At 33.6% G+C, this 9,848-nt stretch overlaps 1 long non-coding RNA gene across 1 annotated transcript; it reads right to left on the reverse strand.

Moving 5' to 3' along the window:
- On the reverse strand, window positions 1–4,498 carry LOC117322248. The gene is made up of 2 exons (XR_004531507.1): window positions 3,283–4,498; window positions 1–2,055 (listed from the first exon to the last, which is right to left on the reverse strand). It is a non-coding gene; the product is annotated as an uncharacterized LOC117322248 (long non-coding RNA).
- Between the last annotated feature and the right edge of the window lie 5,350 nt (window positions 4,499–9,848).

Consider the following 9,848-nt stretch of genomic DNA (forward strand, 5'->3'; position numbering starts at 1 on the left):
CGGTGTAGATATGTGTGGGTATGTGTAAGGAATCAATTGTTATGTTCAGTCTTTACAAGTTTATCTCAGGGAATTAAACATGTAAAAAGTAATGTACCAATTTGTTAATAATTGTGTCATTTTATGAGTGTATAAAAATCCTATAGTCAAACTTTTACATAGTCTCAGGGAGTCGTGTGATAAATCAGAAAATATTATTATTCTGTATCATACATCCAGACTTGTACAGTCACAGGGATTTGTAATTAAAGAGTGAAATATTTACATAGAAATTATAACAATTTTGTTGAATTCATTCAAAGTTGAGAAGAACAGTCTCGGTGATTTGTTTAATGAGAGAAATATATAGAGACAATTTTACATCAGAGAATGGACAGTCTAATGGTGTAAGGGGAGACAATCCATTATTGTGTCAGATTCTGTAACTGGGTTAGGAATACAGTAGTTATCAGTGTATCTGTAAATTTCATTTGTTCTCGTTTTATTTTAAATATTATATTTTACCCAATACTCAGGAGTTTTTATGACATATTTTACGGAATGTAATTTTAAAATCAAACGGGTATGAAAATGTTATTGTTTTAACATTTTGACTACTGCTTCCGACTTCGGCAGTTAACTAGCTGTGATACGGGTTCTGTATACAAAAAAAATCATTGCTTTAGTTTTCATGTACACACTATATACTTCTAAATATGCCTTTTACATACATAGATTATTATTTGTGTGCAGTTTATTATCTTTGGCCGGTGTATTTATGTCTAAAATATGCATATTTCCTTAAAATTTTAAAATTGAGACAAATAGACAAATTCACATAGGGGGGGGGGGGGGGGGGGGGGGGGACTATTTCAATAACTGTTGAGTATTGTGTCTGGTCCCTGTTGGTTAAGAAACATCACCAGAGTGGTACCACACAATTTTAAATATTGTCTTTGACTTTTAATGAATGTACTTAACACTGATATAAGCTCTTGCATTTTATGTAGATATTGATAAGTGGAATTGAAAGTCATATTTTTTGACATTACCCTTATAATGATAATTGTATTGACACTTAAAAGCATACAATTTGTATATTAGGTTGTTATGTATAACTACCCTTAATGGAAATGAAGAAATTTTATGTCTAAGCCAATTGTTGTGTTGTGTTTTTGTTAAATTTTCAACTTGGATCTGGATTTTCCATCTTACATCAACAACTGACATGATGTTACATGAAATGCATAAGGAAAGCAGTGATGTTACTATCAAGAAAAGAAAAATTCAGGATGGGAAAATATGAAGCACGTTACAAGTGAAGATTAAGATAAAGTGAAACTAAATGATATTACAAGACACTTGTTGCTCGACATCCTGATAAGCTCTATCATAATCGGATCGAGACAGGTTTGAAAAATAGCATATAGGGCAATGGAGTGATATATAGTTGTCCCGGAATTGGTCGGCTTGAGAAAAGTGTACCATTCGGCAGAGATATCACCATCCAAGAATTGATCATATTCATAAACTTACCCAGTTCTTCAAAATCCAGTTACATTAAACGATCCGTTCCGGAGAATACAAGCTCACAATGGAATATAACCCATTAGTCTGATATGATGATATGATGATATTCAGAACACAGGAAAAAAATACTTCTCAGTAAAACATTTATTCAGATATTATGCAGAGAAAACTTTGTAACACTTGACAGGAGAAGAACATTTCAGTTGTCTATTTTCCCCATCTGCCAGGAAACATGATCACCGTGTGTGGGTCCCTGGCATTGATGTACTTGATCAGTTCCGCGCACTCCTCCGACTGACAGTGAACCTCAACACCCCGCAGTTGTCTGCCCTTGTTGTCACGGTTCTCACTCGTTGCACCAACCTGTCGTCTGCTCATGGAGTCTGGCATGACAAAAAATTTTGGTTGTGTCCCCGTTATGTCAAACGAAGGGAGCACATCGATGGGCGATTCTTTATGTGATTGTGTACTCACTGGAATAGCACTGACGTAGGTACATATTGAAACGATGGCGATGATGGCAGTGTGGTGGTAAATCATCTTTATCTGTAAAGAATGAATAAATTATATTTGAAAAACATAGGAACGAACTAAGCAAGATATTCATTTAGTCATTATATCTAAAGTCAAAAATAAATAGATGAATAAATAAATAAATAAATATTGAAATTGTGACTCATTATGAATATTTATTAGGAATGAAATCAGAAACTTTGGTTGACGTTTAAGAGGCAATCCAGATATAAAGCATTTTGAGAGAACATAATTTTATACAAAAGCCCAATCATATCCCTTGTCAAAGGTACCACAGCAAAACCAATGCTAACCAGATATTATTTACTGGATGAACTATCTAACAGTTGAGGAAACGTAGCGGACAGTCTTATCATCGAGTTGGAAGTAAAAGAATCCAAAATAGGAAAGAAACACGCAAATTATAGGAGTGTATAGAAGACTGCAGACTAATCGAACATCAAACACAATCGTGGAAACTAAGAAAGGAAGTTAAGGAAAATATTTGATTTTCTCGATATATCCGGTGAGGAAGGTGTACTTTGCCTTAATAATTCAGCTCATTTGGGGATTTCTTATTAATTCAAAAGAAAAAAGTAAAACTGGGCATCTCCACCTAGCCAGCTTTTGGCTACAGTATGTAAAAGCTTAGCCCGAGTTTCCTCTGGCCCTGACACCATGTCTGGTGTAGGGCCCCTGTACACAAGACATGGTGTCAGGGCCAGAGGAAACTCGGGCTAGTAAAAGCTGTTCCAAGACTCGCAGTAGCAAAAGTCGAAACGGGATGGATGTCGAAAGGCCTATATTTAACTTGTGAGCTGCTGGTCAAAAACGCTTTATAAAATGCTAAAAGATGTCGCCTATACTTGTATGGAAGAGTATGATACTTCAGACATGACATTTTGAAAACTTTACATTGTATGTGTGATTTTATAGACGTTTGTATTGTCTGTCGGAAGATTTCGCTTTCAGTCGGGTAATGAACCTAGTTTATAAATAATAATAGATATCGCCATTGTTCATAAGACATCAATATATATATATGTATTGTTTTATGAGATGTTTCCTAATATACAGAGTGTAATATACTACATGTAGTATATAAAATGTCTGAAGCGAACAAAAGTATAAAAATCACAAACAGCAACGACTAGATTTATCGCTGAATTAAAACTATAATATATGCATAAGCATTTATGTTAATATTTTTGTTTATGCAAATGTAATAAATAATAACATTATCATTAAAATGGTGCTTACCTTAGGTTCTATACCGCCCGCAGTATGACCGACGAGTGTTGATGAGGAGATGAGCAGAAAATTGAATTTGATGGTACACTTGACAGCCTCTGTATTTATACATTTGACTAAGATAAGGTTGAGACCCCCAGGCCGACCTGAGTAACACTGTTTTATTTACATTACAAGAATAAACCTATTTCTGTCGGGTTATCAACTATTCATTGTAGGTATGTGACGAACTTCCCTTATGACGTATCAAATGTACAGAATTGATGAATTGTCATTACGTCTAATTTTTCAACTGTTGCAGATAATTCATCGAGGTAGGATTTATAAATAGAGGTTCCAGCTAGTTCTATTATGCTGATTATAAATACATGCTATTTGCATTGGCAGATTAAGAAAAACCAAAGAGTTTGAAAATATTTGCATTGATAGATAATGAAAAGCAAAGAGTACCCAATTATTTGCGTTGTAGGATTAAGGAAACAAAAGATTACATCGGTAACATAAGATCCAAAATCGTTCCGTTATAACCCCTTAACATGGCGTAGTTTGTTGTCCTTTTATACAGTCCTAACACAAATCGACGAAAAAAACAAACAAAAACAAACAAACAAACAATCCTAACTTAAAATCGACAATCCTAACTCATAATCGACACAAAAACAAGCAATCCTAACTTAAAACCTTAAGAATTGTGTCTTAATGGTCCGACAATTTTCTATGAGATAATACGCACAGGAAGTCTTCGTCAGTTTCACTGGGTTTTGTAATGTAATAAATTATTCCTTGTTTTTTTCTTTTTTTTTTCTTTCTAGAACTTATTTTATGTTATTTTGTTTCCTATATAAAGCTGTTTGTTATTGAATTTAAGGGTCCTCCCAACAACGTGTTCATATAGTTATATATACACACTAGTATGTAAGATAAACAAATGCAGAATTACTGTTGAAAATATTTCCAAGGCACTTTCATTAGATTTAATACATGTAATCTGCTTGTCCAAATGAATTTATACATTTAAAGATTTTTTATTTTCATTTTTTTTCAATATTGATATACATTTGTATATAAGTACACGAACTGTGCAAAATTGAAAGATAGTTTAAATTAAGATGTTAGTAGTTTCAAATCCGGGTTCGGTAAAGTCAAGTAATCTATTTTGATAAAGACACTTTTTGTTTGTATTATGTATTATGAAGAGGTTATCCAACGCCAGCGATCTCTAACACATTAGATAGGTATTGTTTCATAAATGTTTCATAAACTATAAGGAAATTATGTATTTTCATATTTATTAATAAGGTTGCTTTTTAATAGAGAGCTTTGTAAACATGTGATTTATTCATCTCATTTAGTTATGTCGAATTTTACTCTCAATGGTACAGTTTGTTATTTTGAAATAAAGGATGTTCGAATCATTCATAATTAATACAGAACGATTCCTATTGTCTTTACTTGAATACCCCACGCAAGGAAAGAAATACACCCCCTCTCTTATTGTGAAAGCGGCCCTTTTAAAGAAAGGTGAGTGACAATACAGGTATATGTGGCTTATTTCGTGAAGCACACGACTAAGGTCAAAATGAAATACATCATGTTATGACGACGATATTGTTCATGAGTTTGGTAAAAATATCTCCCAAGCAACAGACTGCTAGTACTGGTATACCCATAGAAGCAAACTGTCTCTCTTGGGCGACTTAAACTGTTTAAGCTTTTGTTTTCACGCGAGTCTGAAGAGTTATGAAAACAGAATTCGAATAATAAATAAATGACAATGTCTCATAAAATAAAGATTACCAATAAAATAGCAGAATCATAACGACGACTCGAAATTGATAAAACAAGGACAAAAGTAAACAAAAAATATAAACATTTACATAGAGACCAGATGGTCCGCAATAGAAGGCGTCTCTGCTACATCGACGACACCCGCCATACAAATCTAGGTCAAATACGAGTTAAGTCACATTCTCAAAATTAGAGCTAGGGTGATGGCAATGGAACCATCAGAAATATCAACAAGCAACAAAGACGTCTGACTTTATATCGCAGAAGGAAAACTAATATTTCTAAGTGATATAATGATGTAGACCACACAACTTTCCTATTGTCTTCATCAACCTGCATCTCTTAAAACCTTGTGTTGTTAATTTCTCCAGCAGAAGACGATATCTGTCACGGAATAATTCGTAATAACGGGAACAAACCCTTGAATATCGAATCAACTGAGACATGTTTACACCGAAGGCCTTTAACATCAAATTTCCCATCTCTAGATGAAATCCCTGTTTAATGGCAAGCCAAATTGTTATTTATACACGAAGCAATGTTGATCCAGAAATTTACAAAATTATATAAGATATCTTATGAAGTAGATATCTTATAAACTTTATAAGATATCTGAAATAATAATTGAGATATCTCATTAAATTTTCTTTAAATCTTATGTATGATATATCTCATAAAAGATATCAGATATCTTATAAAGGAAATTAAATGAGATATCTTATAAAGAACGAGAATTGAATTTGAGATAAGGAACCCTCCCCCATTCAGTCAAGGAGCCGAGGAAATCTTACCGGAACATATGGCAGAAGCCGAAACTACGCATAATGTTTATGAGATATCTTATATGTTATGTAAAGACTATTAAACGAGAGATCTCATTTATTACATAAGATATCTTATAAAATTTGGTAAAATACTGAAAATAAAAAAATGCATTGCTCCGCGAATAAATGTCATCTTGGCTTGACATACTGCTTCCCCGGCCTATGTTGCATCTACATGTCACAGCTAATTATACTTGTGGACTTGTTCCCGATAAAACGAACTAATGAAATTGCTAACCTAAAATTCAAATCAGAGTTTCAAGATATATATGTTCATAAAGATAGGGACAAATTTCTGATCATTATGATTTTATCTGAAAGGTGTTAGAATTCTTTTCGTGACACAAAATAGTTTGACGTGTTCTATGTTCAATTATATGCCTGGTGATTCGGTTGTCATTTTGAGAACATGCCATTACCTGTATTAAACCAGAGACTTGATTTAACATAGATCTGTATGGCGAGTGTCGTCGATGAAGAAAACGCTTACAACCGTGGAACGCATGGTCTCATTCACCCACAATCCTTGTACTTTTTAATGGTCCCAATATAAATTGATAATTTGTTCATAATCTACCGTAATTTAATGGAATTAAGTTAGGTTTCGTTTGCATGTAGGTTAGCTTTTTTTTTTTTCTTCGTTAAAGATGTTATCATTCATGAACAAACATAAAAATCATGAAAATAGAGGGGGAAACATCCTCGATTTACCATGTCAAAGTCTACCTATGATGTTCCTTAATGTTTTCCGTTTGATTAATTTTCTGATATTTTCACATACAAGATTTGTTCAGTGGAATTTCGTTGCGGTTTTCTATATTTTATCTTTTATGTTTTTGTCACTATAGGTAACGCCACTTTTTTATATATCTATATTTGATACATGTGAAATCGTCAGTACTGTTCAATAGCTATTCTATAAACACAAGGAGACGAATTTACATAAGTAATAAGTTCTTGTTTCTGAATCTACAACAATAAAATGATGTTTAAACTAATGACACTTTTTCAATGAATTAATTTTTTTTCATTATTAAATTTATATTGAATGGTCACGTGTATCCTTCGTACAATTCCTTATATGCCAAAGATATATGTGGAGTTTTTTTTTAACCTGGTAAAGTTAACGAGTATATAGTTTTTCATACATAATTGAGTAATCTGAATAAATTTGTTCATGGCCTCGTTTATTACCAACTACGCCTTAACTAAGCCACGGGCAGACAATTTTAACCCGATTGATTATTAACAGATAAACTTGTTCTCTTTCTAAAATCATATTTTTATTTCCCATTTATTTTGATAAGGGGATCGTTCTCATCTTGAACATGCTATGTACACGCTTGGAACGGCTGATTTTATCAGCAAAAATAGAATCTCTCCATTTGGTACACGAAGGACATTTAAAACGTGTATTAAAATAGCTACGTCAGTGTCAGGTCCGGGGTGGACATTGTAACAGAAGGTGTGTGGACACTTGATTTATTTAGATCGGGCGTACTTTATTTCGTGGCGGATTGATGAGAAATTGAGGAGGAAACAAGCCCACGACTTCCCCGATAAGGTCAAACATTTTAATGCAGTGTAGAGATGAATGCTCTCCAGAATAATCCACCCCGAGAGGCCACCGAGGGCTTACGTATAGGCATTTAAAAAAATTTAAAACCCCTACTCAAATATTCTAAAAAACATTTTTTTTAAATCCTTCTTCTTGTTCAAAGACATGTTAAAGAATATTCTTATATTGAAAATAAACAAAATATAAGCAGATTCAATCAACATTTTTCACGAACAAAATTCTTCAAGCACTATTCTGGATAAGTGGTGGTTATATGGAAAAAGATAACGAACTTTACAATGTATTAAAATGTGCTAACATTCTCATTGTCCAAAGTACTGAATTTTGTTTCATTTTATCTCTGTTCATTATCGAACATTAAAAGTATACCGGGAAATGGCCTATCACACACGATTGAGAATAACCTGATAGTTTTGTTTCCAAGTTTTCCGTTACTAACTTTGAAATCATGCACAATAACGAATGTAAGAGAAAATTAATGTATCATTTCACTTCTGATTATGAGTTGTTGTTATCCACCATTGTTTTAGGTAATGTCAGTATAATCTATACTTTGTGGCCTAGTAGAAGTATCCGAAATTTCTAGAAAACAAATACATCAACAGGGTTATCTACCAGAGGTTGATCAATCTACGCTGATCTATTTCCAATTAATGGCGTTTAATTCTTATATATCACATGGTATCATATTACATCATTCGGGATAATTATCCCTTCTATCGCGTATGTATTTGTTTTCTAGGTATCAATCCTCTTTTTTTGTGAAGTATTTCTTGTTGGTTTCTGTTTTGGCATGTTTAGTGTCCATGGGTTAAAAGGCACCTCCCAAATTTATTATAAAACTATCGTTTCCTCTCCAATTTAATATTAAAGCGAATATCCTGATGATGATATGCTATAGAAAGTTTCCATTACAAAATCCCTTAAATAGCCTCAAAATCACATCATACGATTGTCAATGTTTTGAAAGTGACGAATAGGCCAAAATTAGAAATTCAGAGCTCAAGAAAGACGCAATTTTGAACAAACATGCATTCTTTGATGAGATATCTGTTTAAGGTTTATACTAAAAGCGGTTTTCACTTCAAAAAGATTGACATGTGTATCTTATCATTAACACATAAAAAAGGAAACCATTAACTGATCGCCTAGTCACTTTCATCATATAAAAGTAGAATTGTGACTTAATACGATTCAGTACCATACCTGGTTTGTACGACTTGACAGGATACTGGACAGCGAACTTTTGCTTGGTACGTTGGTAAGTACGTGGGATAAATATGCAAGCAAAGCGGGGAAATCTATCATCTAAGGTATAGTTTATGGTCAATAAATCACCATATTTTCAAATGACTACTTAAATTAATGATGTATGCAGTGTTCATGACGACCTTAGAAAATTATCCGATAATCATAACGTCTTTGCTTGTGTAGCTTTGACGATGACGTCATAAACACTATTCTGACATCACACGTGAGAAAGTCGCAAATTCTTTAATAAATATGAATGGATTGGTTTAGTAAATGTTGAATACCTGCACGCGCTTGATATAACGAATCTGTGTATTTGGGTAATGAAAAAAAACAAATAACGCACGAACATGCTTTAGCTTAGCGTCCAATATAACTGCTTATTTATCATTTGCAGATGATGTATGCTCTACGAACAAGTGTTTTCTTGTTGACAATTGGCATGTGCTCTGCCATCCCTATACCTATCAACGAGGTGGCCCTACAAAATGGCATAATTTCTATGGATACCTTGAAAGAGACCAGTTCAACAAACAGGAATTCCTATAGGAATGAAGAATCCGTCTCCGAAGGAAAACAAGTTTCTTTTGGAACGGAAACCAGGGAAACGTTGTCAGAAAACGAGTCAAAGATGAAGCCGACAGCTTCCGATGATCTTAGGAAAAGTGACCTTTGGAAGAATGTGAATTTAGCAGAATACCCAGACCTGGATTTAACATCTACAGACGTCATTCGGCCCGGTGAAAGCACGAGGCTTGCACGTGAGAGGCGTAGTGATGGGTTCATTACTGTCAACGTGAATTGCAGTGAACACCCAGATCTCTGTCAGCAAGCTATCGCCTGGTTACAACGACACGGCAAACAGGTGCCGCCATCACTGTCACAGTGGCAAGGATGACCGAATAATGGAGAAAAAAAAGTCCATTAGGACAGGAATATATCGTGGTGTACAATATTCATTAACGGTACAAATGTAAACGACTTTAGATTTTATTCTATAAAGCCTCATTTCAAACGATCAAATTGAATTATTTATGTATTGATAGAATTATATTTTAGTGTGAAGCTAAATATCATTATTACAACTTAAATTCGAACTTTTTTTTAAAGTTTCCATGCAATATAAAGTTTTA

The sequence above is a fragment of the Pecten maximus genome, chromosome 2, assembly GCF_902652985.1.
Source record: "Pecten maximus chromosome 2, xPecMax1.1, whole genome shotgun sequence".
NCBI lineage: Eukaryota > Metazoa > Mollusca > Bivalvia > Pectinida > Pectinidae > Pecten > Pecten maximus.